The 26,379-nt window shown below is 50.4% G+C and overlaps 1 pseudogene; it reads left to right on the top strand.

The window, feature by feature from the left end:
- Positions 1-5,959: 5,959 nt before the first annotated feature.
- LOC125944591 (uncharacterized) lies at positions 5,960-6,605 on the top strand (annotated as a pseudogene).
- Positions 6,606-26,379: the final 19,774 nt, after the last annotated feature.

The raw sequence follows: 26,379 nt of genomic DNA, 5'->3' as shown, positions 1-26,379 counted from the left end.
GCCTCATGCAATTATAGCTCGCCAGGTAGCATTCTTTTGTGGCATTTAGGCGCAGTAAGACTTGCACTGTTTCGTGCGGTACTGCTTGCAATAAACATTCGCAGATGCACCAGTAGCGATCTCCTCTTGTGAAAAAGAAGAAATTTTAATGTGTCGGTGGAGTTCCCCAGTAGTAAAGGAGGGATACATGGCAATTCCTTCCTCTTCGTTTCTGTCCTGCCTTCCCATTTTACCATGGTCTTTATTTAGGTTACAAATTTCAACTCAGCCTCGGTTTATAGATGAGTGGCAAGGCGTGACGTGATGTTGTCATAGTGCCGTGACCGCCACTTAGCATCGGCGGACTAAGTGAGGAGTAAAACCTCCGGCTGCTACATTATGAAACACGATTTCCAGTTCACTCGGGTCATTGTGCATTTGATGTTATAACTTTTTTGCAAAGCACTTTTGGATTTTCGCTATGGAAGCCGGCGGATATCAAATCTACTACGGGAGTGAGTCTATACACCTCTCTGCAGAATATAGTCTTTTTTTCTGGTACACGCTCCTTATTTTAGATTCCCATTAGGACATGTTTCATTTGATGATTGATTGACTGATTGGCGAGTGACTAAGTGTCGGCAATTATGTCGCCCTCTTTTTTATAAAGGCATATAAGTGTCAGTAATCAGAGAAAAAACGGCGTAACTTGCTAATAGCAACCACTCGGCTGCTTATTTCGTCGGGACTCTTGTTCTTCCGCCTTAAATATCGGTGTGTACCAGCCTTGTCATTTTCCATTACAACATCCTTAGATGCAATTTAGGTGCAACTGTATGCATAACAATGGATAGGCAAATATGTGCTGGCGCGTTCACGTGCTTCTTTTCCTGCAATCCTGAAACAAAGGCGGAATATTGGGTAATGCTTTTAAGGTGTTGAAAACACATTGCTTTGTTTTGAAACCCTGTAAAATTCACCATACTAACAGAAATAATGTCCATACTGGATGTCAATTGAACTCGTTCTAACCTGTATACCTGCCGATCAAAAATTTTAAAAGGGTATATTACTAGCAGATGGACAAGCAGAAGGTCGATTTTTTTGAGACATGGACCCCGGTGTGTGTATATTTTGGTTAAGTTAATTTTCGAGGCATTTTCTCTTGTTTTAAAGCAGTTGTTATTGAGACGTTGATTGTGCATGTTGCTATGGGCAAGTCTAATTTATCAGCGCGTGATGTACGTAGTGTAGACGCACTTTTTTCTACTTATTGCCACAGTCGGTGCTGACTGTACAGTGTATTAAAATTGTGTTATGAATTTCAGTGAATAAAATTGAAATGTTGTCATAATCTTGCGCATGAATACGCGTTATTTTCGCTTCTTAGAATTCAAGCCCACAAGCCACACAAGCAATGTACACCTTAAGACACCTGCGTATCTGCGAAACATAAACTAAACAGCGCTATAAATATTAGGTACGCTGCTGAGGCTAAGGATGAAACCTCCTAGTAAAACCAAGGCGAATTAAACAGCTGTATGCCTGAACACCACTGTCGAGTCATGAGTCTATATTAATTTAGTCATTAAAGATGGAAAGCTGACATTGACTTGAAGCGGACTCAAGGTGCGGACTCACCAAGGACTTGCGCCGGTTGGCAATCGGCGCGATTCCTTGGTTGTGGCAGGCCTACGAACTGTTTGAGGTCAATTTTCGCGCCAGTGCCAGCAGTATGACGTCACTATTGTACCGGACATTGCGTTGCATCCGCTTTATTTTTTGTTCCGCCGGAAGTGTTCCCACCACATACAGATGGCGCCAAGCCCCATGAGCTGCTGAAGAACCGCCATGTTTTGAACGAATGGGCTTCTATGGAAGCTTCGCTACGAGTTTACATATACCTTGCATTAGGCGTAGCCGGAAGCGTTGAATTCGAGGGGGCATATAATCAATGGCCATCTGGCCCAGTAACGATACTAAAGGCTCGCGATCAGTTTCAAAGGTAACGTTTAGGCCACGGATGTACTCGTCAAATCTTTAGGCTGCCCACGTCAGTGCTAGCGCTTCTTTTTCTATCTGGGAGTATCGCCGTTCTGTGTTCGTGAGGAATCGAGACGCGAAAGCTATTGGTCTACAGTGACCGTTTTTCTGCGTTTGAAAAAGGACAGCTCCCAGTCCGAAAGAGGATGCGTCCGCTGAAAGGGTGGTAGGAAGCGTTGCATCGTACATGGTCATACACTGCGCAGAACAAATTAGCCCTTTCAGCTCGTTCAGCGCTTTTGCTTGGTCACACCCCCAGACCCATTCGCTATCTTTGTGCAAAAGGGCACGCATCGGGGCACTAGTTTGCGCCAGGTGAGGCAGAAAGCGACTGTAGAGGGCGCGAGTGCTAAGCCGATTATGAGGCGCCCTCTATAGGATGTAGCATATAAAGGCTGTGCTGTGAATAAACGGGGGCACTTCTGCTGGGGACTCGGAGCGTGTGTCTTTACTCCGCGGCCCTCGGGCTTCAGCCTGCCTCCTCGGCCGCCTCGGCTCGAACCCTCCCACCACATGGTGTCAGAAGTGGGATGCGTGGTTCCCGCGACTTGCCATGGCTAACAAAGACGCTCCAGTTCCTGCTCTCGCTGCCGCCAGTCTCCGGAGTCCCGCTCCGTTCCCCTTCGACGATGTCGGCGAGTGGCTGCCCTGGTTACGGCAATTTGAGGACTATGCCTTCGCCACCGGCATGCACGCAGCCCCGGACGAGACGAGGGTTAGGACTCTCCTCTACTGTATGGGCCCCCGTGCACGCATTGTCCTCAGTTCTCTCATGTCCGATGAAGAAGCGTACAAGTCCTACGCGGAAGTCACCCGGCGGCTCACAAGCTACTTCGTGCACCCCGTAAACGAGGTGTACGAGAGCTCTCGGTTCCACAAGCGGACGCAAGAGCCAGGCGAAACCGTCGACAGTTTCTTCACGGCCCTTCGGAACATGGTACGCAAGTGTAACTACCCGTCACCTGCCGTTGAAGAGCGTCTTGTTCGCGACCGTTTCGTCGTGGGTTTGGCGGATTCTCGCCTTTCAGACAAGCTGTGCCGCACTCCGAGCCTTTCCCTGGACGACGCACTCGTGCAAGCTCGTCAGCACGAAGACGCCGAACGCGAAAGACAACGCCTGTCCCTCACCGCTGGGCAACCGCTTACGGCAGCTCACGTGGACGCGGCGACTTCGCGTAAACCCGCGCAGCGTGCACGCGGACGACGCAATAGACGGGACTCTGGCAACTTTGCTGACTTTGCGTCACGTGACCGACCCGACGGTTCGCACTCGAGCAACAGAGCTGGCGAGGCTTTGAAATGCGGCCTAGGCCTAAGTAGGCAATGCGGATTTTGCGGTCACGAGTTTCACCGACGGTCTGACTGTCCAGCGGCCAAAGCGGTCTGTAACCACTGCAAGAAGCGAGGCCACTTCGCGGCGGTATGTCGCTCAGGGAAGCGCCTCGGATCCGTCGAGCTCCACTCCGTCGCGGCGGTGGCCCGCAACGGGCGGTACGTTGAGGTGCGTGTCAACGGGAACCCTCTCGTCTTCAAAGTGGACTCTGGAGCCGACGTCTCGGTGGTTCCGCGCACGTTTCCCGGCTGCCCAGCCGTCCTCGATAAGCCGCGAGGCGAAGAACTTTTCGGACCCGGGAAACAAGCCCTGAAGCTTCTCGGCACCTTCGACGCGGCGCTGTCTTGGAGAGGCAGGCAAGTCAACGAGCGCCTCTACGTCGTTGCGGGACAAGAGCAGCCACTTCTCGGCTATCCCGCTATCGTTGCCCTTGGGGTCGTCAAGTTTGTCGGCGCCGTCGCACCAGCTCTGCCGGACGCACCACCTCGTGAAGTCCCTCCAGCCCTTTTCACCGGCCTGGGCACGTTTCCGGAAGAGTACACGATACGTATCAAGCCTGACGCGGTACCGTATGCCCTCAGCACAGCCCGGCGTATCCCGATACCGCTACGAGACGTAGTCAAAAAGGAGCTCGACAAGATGGAGCAGGAGGGCGTGATCCGGTGCGTCGACGAACCGACGGACTGGTGCGCGGGACTTGTCGTCGTCCCGAAGCCAGCGGGGGGTTACCGCCTGTGCGTTGATTTGACCAAACTCAACCAAGTCGTTCTGCGTGAACGCCACGTACTCCCGACCGTCGACCAAACCCTCGGACTTCTCGGTGACGCACGCGTTTTCTCGAAGTTGGACGCAACTTCAGGCTTCCACCAAGTACGCCTGGCGCGCGACTCCCAGAAGTACACGACTTTCATCACTCCGTTTGGCAGGTATTGCTACTGCCGCCTCCCATTCGGCATAACATCGGCCCCGGAATACTTCCAGCGTCAGATGTCTCGCCTGCTGGAAGGGTTGGCTGGTGTTGTTAACCTTATGGACGACATCCTTGTGTTTGGCCGCACCACAGAAGAACACGACCAACGCCTCCAGGCAGTCCTTGGTCGCCTCCAACAAGCGGGGGTCACCCTCAACGCTGCCAAGTGCACTTTCGGCGTGTCCAGCGTGCGGTTCCTTGGCGTTGTCGTCGGTGCCAATGGCATCACTCCGGATCCAGAGAAAGTGGCCGCCATTCAGCGCATGCCAGCTCCTCAGGACGTTCATGGTGTCCAACGTTTTCTCGGTATGCTCAACCATGTCGGTCGCTTCCTCCCGGGCCTCTCTCAAACGACTGCGCCAATCAGAAGTCTCCTGAACAAGCTTGCAGCCTGGACATGGGGACCAGCGCAGGCTTCAGCATTTGAAAAGCTCAAGAGCATGCTGTCGTCGGACATCTGCCTCGCAAGGTACAACCCTGCACTGTTGACGACAGTCTCCGCAGATGCCAGTTCCTTCGGGTTGGGTGCTGTCCTCCTTCAAGACCAGCCATCAGGGGAGCGCCGACCAGTTGCATACGCCTCTCGAGCGCTGACTGAAACGGAACGGAGGTACAGCCAGATCGAAAAGGAGGCACTGGCTGCCACCTGGGCCATCAACCGATTCGACGAGTTTCTTCGGGGTCTTCGTTTCACCCTCGAGACCGACCATAAGCCGTTAGTACAGCTCCTAGGAACCGCGGATCTCGATCTCATGCCACCACGAATCCAGCGCTTCCGCATCCGCCTTCTCCAGTACCAGTTTGATGTCAAGTACGTTCCTGGGAAACAGCTGGCCACCGCAGATGCACTCTCAAGGGACCCAGTCGTCCAGCTGCCAGCGACTCCAGCTGTTGACAAGGTGGAGCTGTACGTTCAAGAAGCACTCCGTGCTATCCCTCCTACATTTGCAGTCCTCCTCGACGACTTCCGAGCTCACCAGGCTGCAGATGGGGAGTGCGCGCAGCTCAAGTTGTACTGTGAGCAAGGGTGGCCTAGGAAAGAGAATCTGCCTCTCAGCATGGCTCAGTTCTGGGCTCATCGGGCCGAGTTCAGTATTGGTGACGGCCTTCTCCTCTGCGGTGGACGCCTGCTGGTGCCCGCTTCTCTGCGGAAGCACGTCCTCTCCCTCATCCATGACGGACACCTCGGAGTGAACCGTTGCCGCGCCATCGCCAGGGGAGCTGTCTGGTGGCCGACCATGGGGAGTCAGATCAAGACAATGGTGGAGAACTGTCCCAACTGTGCTACCACGCGGGTCCAGCGAGCAGAGCCACTGCTGCCTACCGTGACGCCTAGCCGTCCCTGGGAGCGAGTCGGGGTGGACATATTTCATCACGAAGAAGCCGACTACCTTCTCCTCGTAGATTACTACTCGAGGTACCCTGAAGTGCTGTCCCTTCGCTCGACGACGTCTACAGCGGTGATCTCCATCATCAAAAGTGTCTTCGCAAGGCATGGGATCCCAGAGACCCTCGTCAGCGATAATGGGCCTCAATTTTCGTCGGCAGAATTCCGCGTCTTCGCCCAGAGCTACGGATTCTCCCACGTCACCAGCAGTCCCAGGTACCCGCAGTCTAATGGGGAAGTCGAGCGTATGGTGCGGACGGTTAAGGAACTCTTCAAGAAGTCTCCGGACTGGCCTTTGGCCCTCTTGGCATACCGCAACGCACCTGGCGTGACCGGGTACAGCCCTGCTCAGCTGCTCATGGGGCGCAGCCTCAGGACTCGCCTTCCGGTCCCCATGGCCGCGTTGCTTCCAGAACCACCTAACGCTGCCGACTTCCACCGGCGTGACACTACCCAACGACGTCGCCAGCGTCAAGATTTTGACCGTCGACATGCTGCACAAGATTTGCGGCCCCTGGAGGAGGGAGAGAGAGTGTGGATTCGCGACACAGATTGTGCTGGCACTGTTCTTAGCCCAGCGCAGCGTCCACGCTCCTACGTGGTCCAGACGGATGCAGGTGCTCTCGTCCGCAACCGGAGACATCTGGTTCCGCAGCAGTCTCCGTCATCAGGTGGTCTAGACCTCGGCAGCTCCAGTCCACGGACACGAGGATCTGAAAGCCTGCCACAGACTCCAACTCGCCCAGAGCCTGTGTGCAGCAGTCCAACTCCCAGGGCACTTACTCCTCTACCAGTTGCATCGCCACCGGTTGCCCAGGCTACTCCCTCAAGACCGCCTGGGTCAGTTGTACGCACTCGGTCTGGACGTTGTGTTAGGCCGCCGGTGCGGCTGAACTTGTAGAACGTGCCATGAGACATTTGTCATTACGTTGTATACCTGAGAGCAAGGGGTTGCTTTCTGTTACTTTCCCAAAAGGGGGGATGTAGAGGGCGCGAGTGCTAAGCCGATTATGAGGCGCCCTCTATAGGATGTAGCATATAAAGGCTGTGCTGTGAATAAACGGGGGCACTTCTGCTGGGGACTCGGAGCGTGTGTCTTTACTCCGCGGCCCTCGGGCTTCAGCCTGCCTCCTCGGCCGCCTCGGCTCGAACCCTCCCACCACAGCGACCTAGGTGATTGGCCATACCGAGCAAGCTTCTCAGTTCGGCGACATTTTTCTGTGCGTTTAGGTTCTTAATAGCGCTGACCTTGGCTGGATCAGGCTCAATTCCATTCTCATTCAGAATATGGCCCAAAAATTTCACTTTATTAACGCCACACAGGCACTTTTCTTTGTTCGAAGTCACGTTTGCGCTAGCTAGGCGTGACATAACATCACCTAAACGTTCGTCGTGCTGGGCTTTCGTATCACCAAACACTAAAATGTCATCCATGACGTTGACAACACCTGGCAGGCCACGTAGGATTTCAGACATCCTTTTCTGGAAATACTCCGGAGCGGACGTAATTCCGAACGGTAGTCTGGTAAAACAGTACCTCCCGAATGGAGTCAAGAACGTAGTTAGTTCTTCAGAGTCCCTACTTATAAAGTCGGACTTGATGGAACCCCGAGAAGGCGTCAAGCTCCGAAAACCTTGTCGCACCCGCCAGACCGCGTAATGCTTGATCGACCGTAGGTAGCGTGAAGCGCTCACGAACAACGCACTTACTTAACTTTGTCAGGTCGACGCATACTCTCAGTTCCCCCGACGGTTTCGTTACCAGTACTATTCCCGCGCACCAGTCAGTGGGGCTATCTACTTTTCTAATTATTCCCATGCGCACGAGTCTCTCGATTTCGTGCTTTAGCCTTTCCATGAGCGGAATCGGCACTCGCCGCGGAACGGTTATCGCATGTGGTATTGCGCCCGGTTGTAGCCTGATAGTGTATTCCCCTGGGATAGTGCCTAGACTACGACCCATGCGCGGAAAAAGTGTCTCATACCGTTGCTTGTCTGCAGTAAGCGAGTCGGCAAATTTAACGATACCTAAAGCCTCTAAGGCTGGCAGCCCGAGAAGTACATCGCGAAGAGGGCTAACGACATAGCACGTTTGACGGGCAGTCCTCCCTTTCCACGCGATCTCTGCGTCAAATTTGCCTAGAAAATTGAGCTTGTTGCCGCCCGCCCCCTGTAGTACCTCGTCTGCGTTATCCAGGTGGGTGGGCAATCCTGGAAATGTAGAAGGTAGAACCGACACTTCTGCACCCGAATCAACTTTAGCAAGGATAGGCACAGAGTTTACGAGAACATGCACATAGCGCGCTTTCCGGGCCGCGTCAATCGCGCCAATGAAAGTTTCTCCGGTACCATGTTCGACAGCAGTTAGAGACGCGTACCTTTCTTTGCGCTGACCCAACTTTCTTCAGGCAGGCTTTCGCAAAATGTCCTTTGTTACCACAGTAGTGGCACTTGGAAGCTTTGGCTGGGCACGTCGACCTCGGGTGCGCGTCACCGATGCAGTATATATATAGAAACTTTATTTGGCTGGAAAATATTTTAAGTATAGCGGTGGTCGGAGCACCTCAGTCCAGGGCCCCACTGGCCTCTGCCGCCTGCATGACCTGGCTAATTAAGGACTTTCGTTCTGCCAAGTCGGAACGGGCGATCTGTGCCTCCCACTGCTCCATTGAGATATTATTAGTGGGCCTATGAGGGTGCTTAGTACACTCCCAGTCATTGTATTATTGTAGGTATGCCACCACACCAAGGACACGTGGCCCTATAGCGGGTGGGATACATGGCATTTAGCAGTTTTATATGGGGGAATACCCCGGTCTGTATTTTGCTCCAATCGGCGGCCTCTTCCCCGCTAAGTTGTGGGTGAGGCGCCGGGTATTTTCTGCGGACTCCGCGCTGATGAGCAAGGATGTCTTTTACATTTAAATTGATGGGATTTTGTGGGGGATAGTGTGAGGGGTTGGGGTTCAATGAGGACGCCATCGCTCGGTTAGTAGACGCTCGAGCTAAAGCGTTAGCCTGTTCGTTCCCTGTACCCCCGCATGTCCCGGGAACCAGAGTAGGCGATGAGGGTGGTTGAACGATTTGGGGATTATCGCGAGGCTACACTCTTAGCACGGTAACGTTTATGTTAACGTATAATTGCGAGTAACTTATAACATAAAGGTTACTCGGTGACTAAAAAAATTTGATCTTTGTGTTTTCGTGAATTTGCGTCGCGGCTCGAGGTTACATGTGCCGAAGCGTATATTTTAAAGGCTACTGCAACGCCAAATGTCTTGTAACCTTTATTGGCATTCGTGGCTTAGGGGACCTACAATATGGATTGGAAGTTTACTTATTATTGTGTCATATTGCGATCCTGATGTGGTATTTTTAGCGGGGTCTAACCTATACGATATGGTGTGCGGCCGAGGGAATGAGGCAGGTTGCACTAAATATTTTATTGACACCAGTGGGGATTTTCGGTTTCGCAATGTAAAAAAAAGAAATTCAAATCTTGCACGAGTGTATGCTCAAGAGAGGCAGCAGCAATTCATTCGTCACTGATCTCTACTGCATACGTGTCATTATAATCTAAAAGGAAGCCACAGAAACAGCCAACATACATCGGAGATTATTGTGGCAAACCATGTTGTGGCATGAATTATCACTATGGTTCAATGTGATGGAAAGCCCACCGCTACCGCTGCAGGCATTTTAGGTTGTAGTATAAAACATAGACTTGTGTACCTGCACAAAAACTAAAAGCGGATGCATTATAGTGATTGAATGTATATTTGTACCCAATATTTTTTTATTGCTTCTTGTGTATCAATGCTCCCAATATTCGATTTTGTTTTATATTCCCGTGAAACGCGACACCCACTAACAGCGGGCAAACACTGAAGGTCGCACGTGGGCGCACGCTAGAGTACTGTAAAAGCTCGACGACCGACAGAATCAAAGCGTAGAGCAGGTCGAATAATTAATCTGCAGGGCGAGAAAGATGCTTCGTAATGAGACTTACTTGTACACTGCAACTGAATGTTTGGCCACCGCGCTTTCTTTTTCTTCTTTTCTTTCTTTTTTGTATTTTGACGTATTATTGGGAGTGTTTCCTAAATTACAGCAAATCTTGGGTTCATTAGAGAACGCCAGACACGCATCAATTTTGTCCGCTCACTAACACGCGAGAAAGACGCCGTTTCATTCACATGACAGCGGGCAACAGCCGCTCCAGTAAGGTTTCGTAGAGAGATGAACGTGCGCTCACGGTGGGAGGCCACAATGGCGGCCGGCCAAATGAGCAGGGAGAAAACATAGAAATACAAACGAACAGCAACATCCTGAAACATTAGAATATAAGCGTCTTGATAATGACGCGAAGTAAGCTGCCCCCTACAGGCACAAGATCGCCAGAGAGAAGACGACGAAGGGCGCAGATGTGCGCGCGTTCTCTTGAGTGTCGGCCATTATTAAAGAAGGCTGTTCGCTTTCGGCAAGTTCGTATTAATTATCTTCGTGACACTTTACTGGTGGAGGTGCGGGGTATATGATACCATTGCCGGAGACGCAGCGTACCCCTGACTCATCCCCAATGAGTAGTCCGGGAGAGATTACTCCTGTGCACGTACGCACCAGCCGCCGTCTTCAAGGGCTCCAACCTGAGCACGGTCTGTTGCCCGATCGTATCCGGACGATGAACCTGAGCCCACAGCCTCCTGCTGCTGCGGCTGTTTCGCCGGCGCAGATCATCTTCAACCAGCCGCAGACGCCGATTGTGTTCCACGGAGAAGCTCCTGAAGACGTGGAAGATTGGCTAGACCATTTCGTGCGGGTCGCCGAATGCAACGAATGGAACGAACACCGCAAGTTGCGCAACGTGTACTTCGAGCTCCAAGACTCCGCGAGGAGGTGGTTCCATAACCATGAAATGACATTGACTTCGTGGCACGAATTTCGACAGCAGCTGGTCGCCACATACTCCAACATGGACAGGAAGGAGTGAGCGGAGCTGGCAATACAGGCAAGATTCCAAGCCCCGAACGAGAGCGTCACCACGTATACTGAAGACATGGCTCGGCTGTTCAGACTTGCGGATGCCTCAATGGCCGAAGACAAGGAGGTGCGACATTTGATGCGAGCTGTGAAGCAAGAGATCTTTGCTGGACTTATTTGGAATCCGCCCATAACACTTGCAGACTTCCTTGCTGAAGCGACAGCAATGGAAAGGGCCCTTCGACAGCGTGCCAGACAATACAACCGCAACGTGATGGAACGTTCACACAGCCCCTCTAGCATGACATCAGAAAACCACCTCGAGGACTTACGCAAATTGATCAGGGCTGTGGTAAGAGAAGAGCTCCACAAAATGCAGGTAACCGACGCGCCGACAGCCCGAATTTCTGTGGCGGAGATAGTGCGCGACGAGATTAGGCAAGCCGCCCAAGCTCCTGAACGCTACGAGGTACCACAGCAGCGGGAGCCAGTCCGAATGACTTATGCGGGCGCCGTACGACGACCGTCGCTGTACGGCCCCTCAAACGTCATGCGCCCCTCCGAACAGACTGAAGTAGCGTTCAGGCGTCGCAGTCCACCGTCCATCGAGGAGTCGAGGCCCAGAAAAAGCGACGTTTGGCGGGCCCCTGACCTCAGGCCCCTATGTTTTCATTGCGGAGAGGCTCGGCCATGTCTACAGGATGTGCCCCTATCGACGAGTGGGCCTCCGCGGGTTCCCTCCAGGTGCACCTCGTCCACGACCTGGTCAGCGCCCGATGGAGATAGAGAACTTCATCGCGAGTCGCGACAGCTCATTCGAGCAGCGAAGGCACGAGCCCCGTTCTGCATCGCCTGCTCGATACCGATCGCCAAGTCCCTCATTTCATCGAGACGCTCGTAGGCGTCGTTCACCCAGCCCTGCAAACCCGGAAAACTGAGTCCAGCGACCTCCGGAGGTGAGACCGCTGACGCCGAGCGCTTCGAATATCCTCCATCACGACGACAACGACGATAAAGCACCGACGTTCAGTCACACTCCAGTGCCCAAAGGCAAGTGGTAACGTCAGACATACTGGTTACCATAGACGACGAAGAAGTTACCGCTTTAATTGACACTGGTGCGGACAGCTCCGATTATGAGCAGAGAGCTTGCGTCAAAGTTAAAGGAAGTTTTTACGCAGTGGACTGGGTCGCATGTCCGTACTGCTGGGGGGCATCTAATAATTCCCGTGGGCAGATGCACCGCTCGGGTAAATATTCGTGGATTTACGTACGTCGCGGTCTTCATTATTCTGCCCAGCTGCTCGAGGGACTTGATACTCGGCATGGACTTTCTACAGGCGAATGGAGCCATAATTAACCTGGAAAAATCGAGCGTGACGTTCTCTACGGCAAAAGCCATAGCAAGCGACGCTGGCGACGAGAATGCCACCGAAAACGCCTTGCGCATCGTCGAAGACAGCATAACGGTACCGCGAATAAGTAGCCTACTGACCCTGGTAACGTGCGACGCATTCGACGGCTATGAGGGCATCGCCGAGGCAAACATTCCATTAATGCTTGAGCGAAACATCTGCATTGCACGGGGCCTCGTTCAGCTTCAGGCACAGACGCTCATTAGTCCTGCTGACAAACTTCAGCAACGAATATCAGCACTTACCGCAAGGCACAGCTGTCGCCTTCCTCCATGAAATTGCTGCCTTCACTGATGTCGCCTCGCTAGAAACTGCTTCCTCTAATTCATCGATAGAGGCCAACCTGAGCGATCAAATTCAGATTAACCCGGGCTTATCGGAACGACAGAAACAGCAGCTACTGGACCTTATCAACGACTTCTCTGGCTGTTTCTCTACCGAGTCTAAAGTACGGCGCACCTCCGTTACGAAGCATCGCATTCCTACGGACGACTCAGCACGCCCCGTTCGTCAGCATCCTTACCGCGTTGCGCCTACGGAAAGGGAGGTGATAAAGCGCCAGGTTCAAGAAATGTTAGATGATGACGTGATTCAGCCGTCCAAAAGTCCATGGGCGTCACCCGTCGTTTTAGTTAAAAAGAAGGACAACACACTACGCTTCTGCGTAGACTACAGACGGCTTAATAGTGCCACCAAGCGCGACGTTTATCCTCTGCCACGGATCGATGACGTTCTGGACCGTCTACACCACGCCCAATTTTTCACCTCGTTGGATCTTAAGTCTGGGTACAGGCAGATCGAAGTAAATGAGCGTGACCGCGAAAAAACGGCATTTGTGACTCCTGATGGATTATATGAACTTAAAGTCCTCCCGTTCGGCCTGTGTTCCGCACCTGCCACATTTCAGCGAATGATGGACACTGTTCTCTCTGGACTGAAATGGCAGACGTGCTTAGTCTACTTAGACGACGTTGTGACGTTTTCCAGAACGTTTGATGAACATCTCGAACGACTCAAGAATGTACTCCTTGCAATCAGCAAAGCAAATCTGACTATCAAGCCTGAGAAATGTCATTTTGGCTTTCAGGAGCTGAAGTTTCTCGGACACGTAGTCAGCCCCCGCGGTGTTCGGCCAGACCCTGAGAAGCTAGCGGCCGTCGCTGAGTTCCCGCGTCCAACAGACAAGAAGGCAGTTCAGCGATTCTTAGGTCTCTGCGCCTACTACCGTCGTTTTGTCGAGGGGTTTTCAAGAATCGCCGAACCATTAACGAGACTCACACGCCAAGATGTACCCTTCGAGTGGACGGAAGAACAACAGGAAACCTTTACAGAATTGCGGAAGCGACTGCAAAGAGCCCCCGTACTCGCGCATTTCGACGACAAGGCTGACACAAAAATCCACACAGACGCCAGCAACGTGGGGCTCGGTGCTATACTCGTTCAGCGGCAAGACGGCGCCGAACGAGTACTAGCCTACGCGAGCAGCAGTCTCACAAAGGCGGAGGTCAACTATTCCACGACTGAAAAGGAGTGTCTAGCTGTCGTTTGGGCCATCGGCAAAGTTCCGACCCTACCTTTACGGCCGCCCTTTTCGCGTAGTAAGTGTTGGCTTGCGAGTCTTAGGGACCCTTCAGGCCGCCTCGCTCGTTGGAGCCTCCGCCTTCAGGAGTACGACGTCACAGTGGTATATCGATCCGGACAGAAGCACGGCGACGCTGACTGCCTCTCACGTGCACCTATACCTTGGAAGCCCTGTGACGTAGAGCAAGATTTCCCGTTTCTTGGTGTAGTGGACACTATCGAGATGGCCGACCTCCAACGTGCAGACAGTACATTGCTTCCCCTCATTAGATACCTTCAGGGAGCCGACGTTGTTGTCCCACGACCGATGTCACGAGGTCTGACTTCTTACTGCCTCCGGAACGACGTGCTCTACAAGAAAAAACTCCGAAAACAGCCATGAAACGTTCCTTGTCGTCCCGGTTTCGCTGCGCGAAGAAGTACTGCAGGCGTGTCATGACGACCCGTGTGCCGGACACTTAGGCTTCGCCAGGACGTTAGCGCGCATACGCCAGAAGTCACTACTGGCCACAACTATTCTCGTCCGTTCAGCGCTACGTGAGAAGCTGCCGTGATTGTCAACGGCGCAAGGTTCCACCTTTGAAACCTGCTGGTCTTCTGCAACCCCTGGACCCTCCTCCAGCACCGTTTCAACAGGTGGGAATGGACCTCCTCGGTCCGTTCCCAACATCGTCCACAGGAAACAAATGGATAGTCGTCGCAACGGACTACCTAACGAGGTACGCAGAAACCAAAGCTGTGCCCCGCGGAACCGCTACAGAAGTCGCGATGTTTTTTGTCCATGGAATCGTACTACGTCATGGGGCCCCTTCCATCTTAATAACCGATCGAGGAACTGCGTTTACTGCTGACTTAATGCAAGAGATCGTCACGCTGACGCACACCAATCATCGGAAAACCACGGCATATCACCCACAAACTAATGGACTAACCGAGCGCCTCAACAGAACTATGGCCGATATGGTCTCCATGTACGTTGACGTAGAGCACAAGTCATGGGACCAAATTTTACCATACGTGACATTCGCATACAATACGGCTGTGCAGGAAACCACCCGATTCACACCATTTGAACTGGCTTATGGGCGCTGCGTAACAACACCTTTAGACGCCATGCTCCCGGTATACAACGGAACAACAAGAAGTGACAACGCTGACATCATCCAGAAAGCCGAAGAAGCTCGACAGCTTGCTCGCAACCGCATCCGCAACCAGCAGAGTACCGACGCCCGCCGTTACAACAGTGGCCGAAGGCACATCCAGTACGAACCCGGCGACTATGTTTGGGTGTGGACACCCGTCCGTCATCAGGGGCTGTCAGAAAAATTACTGCGCCGATACTTTGGCCCGTACAAGATCGTCAGGCGACTCAGCGACGTGAACTACGAGGTCGTCCCTCAGAGTACTACTATGAGCTCGAGCCGACGGTGAGCACGAGCCGAGATTGTGCACGTAGTACGTATGAAGCCGTACTACGCCCGCGAAGAAGTACCCCTCTGATCAACTCTCTCCCACGCCCTCTGTCGCCCTTTACCCTCTCCAACCGGCGACCGGGACGGTCCCTTTTCACGTGGGGAGTAATGACGCGAAGTAAGCTGCCCACTACAGGCACCGATCGTCATAAGTCAGCTGCCCACTACAGGCACAAGATCGCCAGCGAGAAGACGACGAAAGGCGCAGATGTGCGCGTGTTCTCTTGAGTGTCGGCCATCATTAAAGAAGGCTCTTCTCTTTCGGCAAGTTCGTATTAATTATCTTCGTGACAATATATATGGTCCTGTCATTTTTTTACGGATCTGTAGTTTCATTATTATCTTTAGTTGTGCTAGATGCGGGGCGTAATCAAACGCGCTTCAGCTTCAGCCAAACATGAGCGCTATCATACCTCCTCCGCATTGCGCAGCTCTCGCGATGCATGCCGGGAGGAGTATCGCCGGTGGTGTCGCTTTGAAACGGTCGTGTCGCACTTTGTTTCATCGCTTTACCCACGTTTTTACGCTCTCTGATTTGGAGGTGTGCGCTTACCAAGCGTGTTGTGTGTCTGAGTCACTCGTGACGGGTGGTACAGTTACTAAAAAGACTCCTAAAGGCGCGCGCGCCGCTGAAAAGAAGCCATGACGCCGGGCGTGGAGCAGGGACATGTTTGGCGTGCTGCGTGGCCGCTGCGACGAGACGCATTGCCGATGGCCTTCGCTTACCTGAGAGAACCCGCGAAGAAGTGCCCCTCTGATGATGATGATGATGATTTATTGGCATCCCCTTTGAAACGGGGCGGCGACAAATAGTCACCTAGCCTGCTTGATTTAATCAGGTATACTATACATGTTCTTTAGCTAGCATTTTTGTATACCTCTCATTAATATTCTTTTTCAAAATTTTACCTTGTACCGCTGCCTATGATTTTAAGAGATCAGGTCGTATCCATCTTTTCCCTGCTTTTTTTCCACCAGTACTCTAATCGTCTCTTACTGATCTCTACGGCTGATCTGTTTATGTTTCCTTCCACTTTAAACCCAAGCGCTTCTGGGAGTTGCACGTTACCTACGGTTCTCGCTGGGTGGATCCCGTCGCATTCCATTAGGATGTGCTGAGTGGTCTCTGGATCTTTACTGCAGCTTACACATGTCTCATCTAGTTCCGAATATTTGTTCCGATATGTTTTCGTCCTTAGGCAACCGGCTCGAGCCTCAAATAGCAAGGCACTGCCCTTTGTGTTATCGTACAGATTTTCCCTTCTAATTTCTTTCTTCTCATTCTTGTAAATCTCCATTGTCCTTTTCGTTTCCATTCTTTGCATCCAATTCACGGTCTCTATTTCTCTCACTTTCTTTCTGATGACCCCTGGTTGTCTATTTACAGTTTCGATTATCCTGTACTTGGTTGCCAACATCCTTGACCTCTTCCTGCATTCTGTGTCCACGCTTTTCATGTAGAGATACTTGTGCACTTTAGCCGCCCATTTATTTTCATCCATGTTCCTGAGCCTTTCTTCAAAACTAATTTTGCTTTTTGCTTCTCTGACTTCAAAAGAGGCCCAACCCATGTCACCCTGCACTGCCTCATTTGTCGTATTACCGTGTGCTCCCAAAGCCAACCGGCCTACTGATCTTTGGTTAACTTCCAAACCCGCCAATATATCCGATTTTAAGCATATAATGGCATTTGCAAATGTTAGCGCTGGCAACATTACTCCTTTCCAGATTCCACGCACCACCTCATACTTATTGTGGCCCCACAGTGCTCTGTGTTTCATTATTGCTGCATTCCGCTTCCCCTTTATTTTCAGATTATCTTGGTGGTTGCTTGAGTAATTCTTTCCTTCGTTTATGTGTACGCCGAGGTACTTATATTGCGTCACTATAGGTATTACTTGCTGTTGAATTGACACCACGAAGTTACTCGTGTGTTCATTAAAGATCATAATCCCTGATTTCTCTGTGCTAAACTTAAGGCATATATTTGTCGCTGCGTTCCCACAGATATTCGCAAGTATCTGTAAATCTTTTTTATTGTCCGCTAGTAGCACAATGTCGTCTGCGTACATCAGTCCAGGGACCTTCTGTTGCACCATTTGTCCATTACGCATGTAGGATAAATCAAAACCTAATTCGCTATTTCCAGTCGTCTTTCTATGCCCTTGACGTAAAGCGTGAACAACAATGGTGACAGAGGGCATCCTTGCTTCAATCCTTGGTGAATTCCCACCATTTCATTTCCTTTTCGGCCTTCCCATGCCACTTGTACTTGGTTGTCTCGATATATCTCCCTCAGCAGCTCCACAAAATCGTCATCTATGCCTTCGTATTGAAGAATATCCCACAACAATTCCCTGTCTACGTTGTCATAAGCTCCTTTAATATCTAGAAATGCTATCCATAAAGGTCTTTTCTGAGCTACTGAAATCTCTATGCACTGAGTTAGTACAAACATATTGTCTTCTAAGCGTCTGCCTGGCCTGAACCCATTCTGTAGTTCCCTCAATACACCGTTTTCCTCCACCCACATCGACAGTTCTAATTTTATGGCTTGCATTGCCATTATATATATCACCGACGTTACTGTAACTGGCCTGTACGAGCTCGTCTTATCCTTATCTCCTTTGCCTTTGTAGATGAGATTCATCTTGCTTTCACGCCATCCAACGGGAATATTATTTGTTCTATTCACTTGCTGTATGGCATTAGTCAGCAGTGCCTTGCTTTTTGGACCAAGGTTTTTGATTAGCTGTATTGGGATTTCATCGGGTCCTGCTGCCGTGTTGTTAGGGACATTTTCTGCTGCCTTTTTCCAATAAAAGCTTTCTATGCTGAATTTTGATCTCTCAGGCCTCTCTGTTGTTGCTGAATCTGTTGTCTGAACTACGCTTTTTCTCGTGCCGATGTTATGCCTGATAACGTCTGTGATGTATCGCAGCGCATCATCGCCTTCATAGATTTTACCGTCTTCATCCCTTATAGCCGTTTCTGAGTTTCTAGTTGGAGCTCCGAGCTCCGAGTGCTTTTATATGGTTCCAGAATCTATTTGGGGCGCCTTTGTCTCTTTTGTGAATGTTATGCACCCAACGTTGACTTGCGCATTTAATTTTCTCTTGCACGAGCTCACTCGCAACCCTTTTCTTTTCTCGGTATGTATTCCATCTGTGGAGCACCTCTTCTTCTTGTAATCCCAACTTTTTGGCTTCTCGATGAACCCTAGATGCCTCTTTACGCTCTTATATAGCTTGTTTAATTTCCTTGTTCCACCACTTACGTGGTTTCCTCTTTCCAATCCAACAATTGTTTTGCCGTGTCCACCTTATTTCATGCTACATAACCTCCACCAGTTCCTTATATTCCCAGACTGCTGTAGGAAAAGCCTCAATTTTCTTCTCTATGTTGTTTGCGATCTCTGTTCTCGTCATTCATTTTTAAATATTCTGAGGCTATTGGTTCATGTTCTGAGCTGGTATCTCGCCCAAACTTCAATGCTAAACGTCTATGATCGCTTCCCAGGCTATTTTTTCCATTTTCGTCTATTATCATTTGGTCTAGTTGTTCGTAGACCATTTCTGAGACTAAGGCGTAGTCGATACATGAGTGCCTGTTTCCGCATTGCCACGTTACCTGTCCATGACACTTATTCTCCCGGTTAACTACTATAAGGTTCTGTTCATCACACAAATCCAGCACTAGAGAGCCGTTGTAATCAGTACATCCGTCTAAATCGTCCATGTGCGCGTTCATATCTCCCACTAATATCACCTGGCCCGAGTTACTGAACTCATTAATATCGCTTCTGATGCAATCGACCAATTCCTTATTTTTTCTCTGCTATCACTACCTGTCCATAGGTAAGCTACTCCCAGCCACGTCTTTTTACCTTGCCATGTACCACTAATCCGTAAATGCTCTTTACATGTCTCGTTTACCCTTCGCCACTTCACACCTCGCCAATTGGGCGACCGTATTCTCGAAGAAAACAGACTGTTATCAGATGCTCAGCATGGTTTTCGGCATGGTTTGTCGACTGTTACGCAGCTGCTCAGTGTATGCCATGATTTTTCACTCTCGATCAATAACAAAGAACATATCGATGCTTTATTTTTGGACTATGCAAAAGCTTTTGATAAAGTGCCCCATAATAAATTATTACAGAAACTATACGCCATTGGAATAAATAGCAGACTTATCGAATTCATTAGGGCTTATCTACAAAACAGGTATCAGTATGTCCAAGTTGACAGGTACTGCTCGGAGACGGCACAAGTAACATCAGGGGTGCCACAAGGGTCAGTTTTGGGTCCGATTTTATTCCTCATTTATATTAATGATATTGTGAATGTTATACACTAGTAATGTTAAGATAAAGCGCAGATGACTGCATTCTTTACACCACTGTTAAAACTGTTGCTGATCAAATTACACTTCAGAAAGCCCTCGCTGAAGTTTCATGTTGGTGCATGAAATGGAACATGTTCTTAAACGCTGATAAGTGCTTAGTCCTCCGTATAGACCTACACCATGTTTGTAAACAGCGGTAGGCACCGTCGATATATTTTAGGCCCTATACCGACGTCGCGTAGGCTCTGCCCAACGTTTCGCTCCGCCCACGTTCGCCGCCACCGCTTGCACTCGCGAATGGGGAATTTTTTTTAATGGGGTGGGAGAGCTAAAACCGCGATTTCATTATGAAGCACACAGTAATGGGGGCGCCGGATTAAGTTTGACTACGTGAGACTCTTTAATGTGCACCCAATGCACGTTCTTGCATCTCGCCCCCATCGGGATACGGCCGAACGAGACGCTAGGCCTAGCTCGTTGACCGCCGCAGTGACGGCCGACAGCGCTTGCGGCCTGGCCTGCTGCTCATCATTGTGTGCTTATTTTTGACAACACGATTAATGTGGGCTTAAATGAATCGGTTTTGTCGGTGTCCTTGGTGCGAATAACAAACGAAACTTAGTACTTGCAAGCCAGCCGAGCCGCCTCGCTGAGACGGCCGGTGCTTCGGTTTCCGTCTGCGAGACGAAATGCCGTCGGGTCGTTGCTCCGGATCGCGCCAGTGGTTTAGTACTGGGCGCTGCTTTACGAAACACGCGCAAATTCGAGATAGCTTTTCTATTAAGAACTATTGTATGTTAAAAACAAGCTGTAGCCAATTTCTACGTCGCCGTGAGCGGCGATAGAAGCGATCGCCTCGGTGATGGGACCGGCAAGGTACCGGCCCTACGGCGACGCCGCCTGTGTAGGCCCGCGCAATGTGAGCTAGCTGTTGTATGCGGCCGTCCGATCGCTCCAACTCTGTACTAACACTGTACATTTTGTTTCGCGCTCGAAATTTAACTGACACCTTTAGGCGCATTTATGACTTCCACACTGCAATCAACGCAGCTGTGACCCTGCTGCCTGCGTATGTGAACGTGTGATAGGATATTTACACTGCTGGTGGCTCAATTCTTTGAGATGAAAACAAATTCGAATGTGACGTGTTTTGTGGGGCATCTGCTCGCTCGACCTACATTCAAGGCTAATCCTAATCTAGCTTTCCCACAGTGCGGCAAGCAATTATAATGGCACGCTAATAAGGATCCTAAGATCGTATATGATCCTAAGATCGTAACGATCCTAAGATCGGCTAATGCACGCCAATCAAAATAAAAGAGAAGCTTAATGGTTACGAAATGTTTTGCGCATAATGGATGATCTGGTATCATAATCCAACTTTCCCTTTTTACCGCGGCGGCCCATTGCTTGCGACTGTTTTCATCAACAGGAAACCTATGAAAACTTTAGTCTCTTGCGTATTTCGACGCAACTCAGCTCATCCACATACTGCGTTTCTTTCATTGTAAAATCGTAGAATAAAGACCTCACAGATGGAACGGCACAACCACCCGCGAAACCCATGTGGCTGCTGTGGTAGGCGCGACACGGGCGGCGGCTCGGCGGCGGAGTGCCTACCAAGCGAAACTAAATTCCGACGACAGCGCCACCGCATTTTCGTGACGTAGCGCCGTGGTGTAGGTCTATATGCAAGAACAAAACCGTTTTGCGACATTCTTATTCTGTAGATGGCATTGTACTTAAGGAATCATCGGCCGTTAAATATCTCGGAGTTACAATTACACACAATCTGAGTTGGGATCTTCATATTAATACAATCAGCACCAAGGCTTTCAAATCTCTCTGGTTCATTCAACGCAAACTTTCAAAATCCCCTATGAAAGTGAAATTAGCAGCATATAAAGCGTTGGTACGGCCATGTCTGGAGTATGCTTCGTGCCTATGGGACCCTTACAGACAGAAAAACGTTGTCAAGTTAGAAAAAGTTCAAAGAGCCGCGGCTCGATTCATTTGCAACAAATATAAACGCACTGATAGTGTGACAGAAATGATTGATTATCTTGGTCTTGATACACTTAAAGCGAGACGTGCCGAATGCAGATTAAAATATTTGTACTTAATATATAACAACTTAATACAAATTAACAATCACAACTTTACTTCCCGCCACACTCTGCGCACAAGCTCTCGTTTTGATAATGTTAAAATGATCAAGGAATACAGCGCTCAAAACGACATTTTTAAATATTCATTTTATTGCGATAGCAATTATATGGACACTCAAAAGCAGATTTCTGCCGTCGGCGTCGCCGTCGCCGTCGCCGTGAGGTTCCGTATGACGTCATTTGGAGAAGAAATCGTCGCCGCGCGCCGAACGCTGTATGTGCGAGTGAAAGGGCGCGAGGGGCGCGTCTTTCACGGGGAGTGAACGCACGGCGGAGAACAAACGCGCGTTCTGCGCCGTGCTCGCTTAAGGGCTGCAGAAGTAGGCGTCTCTGTTCTCCTTCACAATCACCATGTATGTAGAGCAAACGCGCCTTCTTCCAACGAGCGAGAGGCCGTGGGGGAGGGGGAGGGAAGGGAGGCGACGTTTAGCTGCGGCACGCAGTGCCTATTTATATCAGAGGCTCCGGCAACAGTCACCAACGCCGCACGCATTTTGAGCGAACGCGGGCAAAACGCCGATGGCGTCGACAACAGTTCTGCGTGTTGTTGCTACCAAAGCCGCTCACCTTACTTCGTATGACATTGCTGTGTTGCTATCGCATTCATTGCTTCGCCCTTAGGGCGAAACTGTGACATTTTTTTTCTTAGAACCATAAGCGCTTGGAACAAATTGCCGAAAGAAATTGTCGATAGCCCCAGTGTTGACGTATTTATTACAAATTTGAAGAAAATGCGTGGGTGAAGGTGTTTTTATACTGTTTCAATTGCAGTGTTTCATGTCCTCATTTTCTGTATTTGGCAAGAAGGTGTTCTTGTACTGTTTAAATTGCAGTGTTTCATGTCTTAATTTTCCGTATTTGGTTCTTATTGCCGTTGTTGCTGTGTTCTCTGATGTCTTTTTTTTCTTGTGCCCACTCCTGCTTGGAGTCAAGCAACTCTGCAGTATTTCTAAATAAAAATAAAAAATAAATTAGTACGCCTACGCCTCCACCTTTCCTTGACCCGGTAATTCTGTTGCACCCTTCCCATACAAAGTTGTCAATAACAGGCGGCTGCTCCAAATCTCGTAGATGCGTTTCGGTCAAAGCGTACACGCTAATCACTTCATCATTCAGTTGCGTTTGAATTTCCAGCCATTTTTCCTGCTTGCGACCACCCTGCATGTTAATGTAGCAAATTTTACCTTCTCTATTCTTATCCTTTCTGCGTCTTTTCCCGACTCCCGGTTGCCTAATCCTGCCTTTTACTGGTGTTTCGCTATGTTCAATACTCAATCCTGCTTCCTGATTGCCTGGGGCCCGCCTAAAAAAGCTACAGCTCGTGCCGCGAATCGACGTCCGACCGGTTTTGCTACACTTTCACTAAAATGTATCCCGTCACGCACAAAAGCGCCTTCGCGGCCTGCTCGGTGCACTTCTCGGTTGATGTCAATGACCGTAATATTCATTGCTTTAGCTAGAGTCCAAATTTCCCTGTTTACTGCAAGAACTGCCCTTTGAATTTTATAACCCTGCCTTTCAACCTCTGGCACCGTGCACACCGCGATTTGTACTTCCTTCGAAACATTCCGCAGGTCGGTGACCCCTTTGGCTATTTGCTTTGTGATCCATGCTCCTTGTCCGTTCAGTACGTCAATCACTAGGTGTCTCTCCTCCATTGTGTCCCACATGCGTTCCTTGGCCTTCGCTATCACCTCTCTAATCGGCCTTCCCCGAAGCGCGCTAACCTGGACTCGTTCGTCTGTCCCTACCTTCTCTGCTATCGCCGGTTCTACTTTACGCATGTTGGAATCCCCAACAAAGACAACTCGACGCTTTCCTTCCCCCTCACCGCCGAAAGCTGCCCCCGAAGTCACAATGCCCTCCCCTTCTTTCTTATCCTTGCCCTTGGCTTTGTTTTCTTCCCCGGCCGCGTCAGTGGTATCCCCTTCGTGACTATCACTGACGTTTCCGCCACTGCTTCCCGGCGTGGCGGGTTCGGCTGTCTCTGCACTCTCATCGGAGCCAGCTCCGTTCGCGGTGTTCGCCTCGATGCGTTCATCATTGCTTTGCAGAATGGTGGCGCTCAGCTGGATTTCTGCGTTAGCTAGCTTTTCTTCTGCCTCCTTCCTCTGCTTCTGCTCGATTTTAAGTTCCTTTTCTAGCTTTCCAACCCGCTTAGCTAACTTATCCTTGTCTTGCTCTAGGCGGTCTAGCCGAGACCCTAGCACACACATCCTACAGATGTGTGTGCTACACATCCCCACATCCCCCACTATCACCAGCCTTATCCCTGGTGCCCGTTAAATCTTTTGTTGCCGAGAGAATTTGTGGTAGATCGTCCCCTTTGCTTTTAGGAGGACTGTACAAGTTTGTGATTATTGTGTGTGCTTTACTTCGTTTCTTTGACATCACACTGATAACTCTGGAATGAGTATCTCCCTCAATTTGTGGAAGTGTTAATAATTGAGCGTTTATAGACTTGCTCACCAGCGTGGCGACCTTCGAATTTTGGGGCACAGTGGGAGACGGTGCTCCTACTGCATCGGATCCCCAAAATCCGATGCAGTAGGAGCACCGTCCCCCATTGTGCTGCGGGCGTTTCTGGTGGCCCACGGCGTCCACGATGACGCCTTGGTCCTGAAGTTCTGGCGGGCTCCCGATGTGGACACCTTGCGGTCGAAGGCTCTGCTGCTGCTGTCGCACGGTTTCGTTGAGGCGAGCCTTGGCCAGCGCTGTAGCCAATGTCAGCTGCGGATCCATCTGCAAGGCTTCGGATAGTAGCGCGTCCCGAAGACCGACGACAAACCTGTCACGGATGAGCCTCTTCTTCATATCCCCGAAGTCGCAGCGGTCTGCCAGTACGTGAAGTGCGGTTGCGAACTGGTCCACCGACTCTTCTGGCCGTTGCTGGCGTCTGTGAAAGCAGGCACTTTCATACACAATGTTCCGCGAAATGACTGTCGAACTACTGCTTCACGACATCATAACTTTTTGCTTCTTCGTCGGTCAGCCCAAATGTAGCGAAGACTTCGCAGGCTTGGCGTCCCATTGTGTAAAGTAGCGTGCGTACCTGGGCCTCTCCTGAACGTTCGTTGAGTGCTGTGGCGAAGTGGTAGTCATCGAAGTGGTCGATCCACGCCGGCCACTCTGACGTTTTGTCAAAGTCCAGCGGCGGTGGCTGCTGTAGCCCAGGGATTACCGTTGCGGGCTTGTTCGCCATTTTCTGGAAATGCTGCCGCCCACGGCCTCAGCGAGATAGTTGACCACCGCCCACTTCTGACACCATGTGGTGACACTGCATACTAGTGCGCCGCGTATGCGTGTCGGAATACAGTCGACGAGCTGTGCTCTAGGTGACGAAAGGAAAGAACCCCTCTTTATTGTACTGGCCGATAATATACACTCAGAGGGACGTCACGTGGTAAAAGTAGCTTGGCGCACGCTGTTGTCGCCCAGCTATCTGTCGTGACGTCACACGCCGAACACAGGCAGGCGATAACAGCACAGAACCGGCGATAACAGACACGGTAGGTGCACGCGAACGAGTCCAGGTTGTAAAAGCGTATAGGCTTGGGCCAGTCGGTACATACTTGACAGGGGAACAGCGCAAGAAACACGAAAGACAAGGAGGAAAACGCATACCAGCGCTGACGGACGACTAAATTCTTTATTCCGAAAGGAACACAAATATACACCTAAAAAAGAAGGGTACATCACTGCGCATGGCCAAAAAGAGTGAGAGACCGATTACATTTCTCTCGAACTATCGCGGTTGTTAAGATATGTTAGTTCTGCCGTATCTCTCCTTCTAACCCCCCACTGGGCTGAGCTGGTGCGGGCGCCTTCCGGCCTTAGTGGCCACTGCTGCTACCTCGGTCTCTCATCGTGCTGAAAGTCGTTGTCATGCGGCGTCCTTGATTTCTCAGCAATATCGTCCAAACTATTCCGGTCTGCAGCTCGCATGCTAACGTAGAAACTGTAAGAAAAAGGTTACAGAAGTTCTCATAATTGTCTGCTAATGCGTAAGCATTGTTTGGGCAGGCTGTGACTTCGCGTTTGCTTACTTGCTTTTCCCAGTTAATGCGCATCTACACATGGCCTTTCCGTTGGCAAAGGATGCTTAGACTTTAGTATTTATCGCAGATTTTATTGCCACACTTTAAGTTGGCCCAACCCGACATTTCAGTTTTGCCAACCCCAAATGTTGAGTTGGCCCCCACCAAAATTGATGTTGGCCCACTTGCAAATTTCAAATTGGCCCACCCACAGATTTTAGCCTGCCTAACTGCAAATTTCAACTTAGCCCATCTGCGCATGTAGCTTTGGCCACGTCCAAATTACATGTCCATGCCCAAATGTAAGTTGGCCCACCAAATATGTTGTGTTACCCAACCCCTAATTTCAGTTTGTCCATCCCCCACCCTTAATTTTTAGTTGGTCCACCCCCAAAGTTCAAGTTGGCCTGCCCACAAATTTCATGTTGGCCCACCCCCAATTTAAGTTGGCCCACCAAATTTCAGCTGGCCTAGCACTACTTTAAGCTTCCCAATGCGTTTTCTACGGAGCCCTATGTATCTCTGTGGGTATTCTCTGTGGGTGTTCCCATTGTTACTTATCGCTTATAAAGCTACAAATCATCTACATTTACACTATTATAACAATTAAACATCTTCACAAATTATGCTTATTGTGCAGACTTCTCGCGTGATGGGGCTGGGGTGC

The sequence above is a fragment of the Dermacentor silvarum genome, chromosome 3 (assembly GCF_013339745.2).
Source record: "Dermacentor silvarum isolate Dsil-2018 chromosome 3, BIME_Dsil_1.4, whole genome shotgun sequence".
NCBI lineage: Eukaryota > Metazoa > Arthropoda > Arachnida > Ixodida > Ixodidae > Dermacentor > Dermacentor silvarum.
This window is presented reverse-complemented; position numbering and strand designations above follow the sequence as displayed.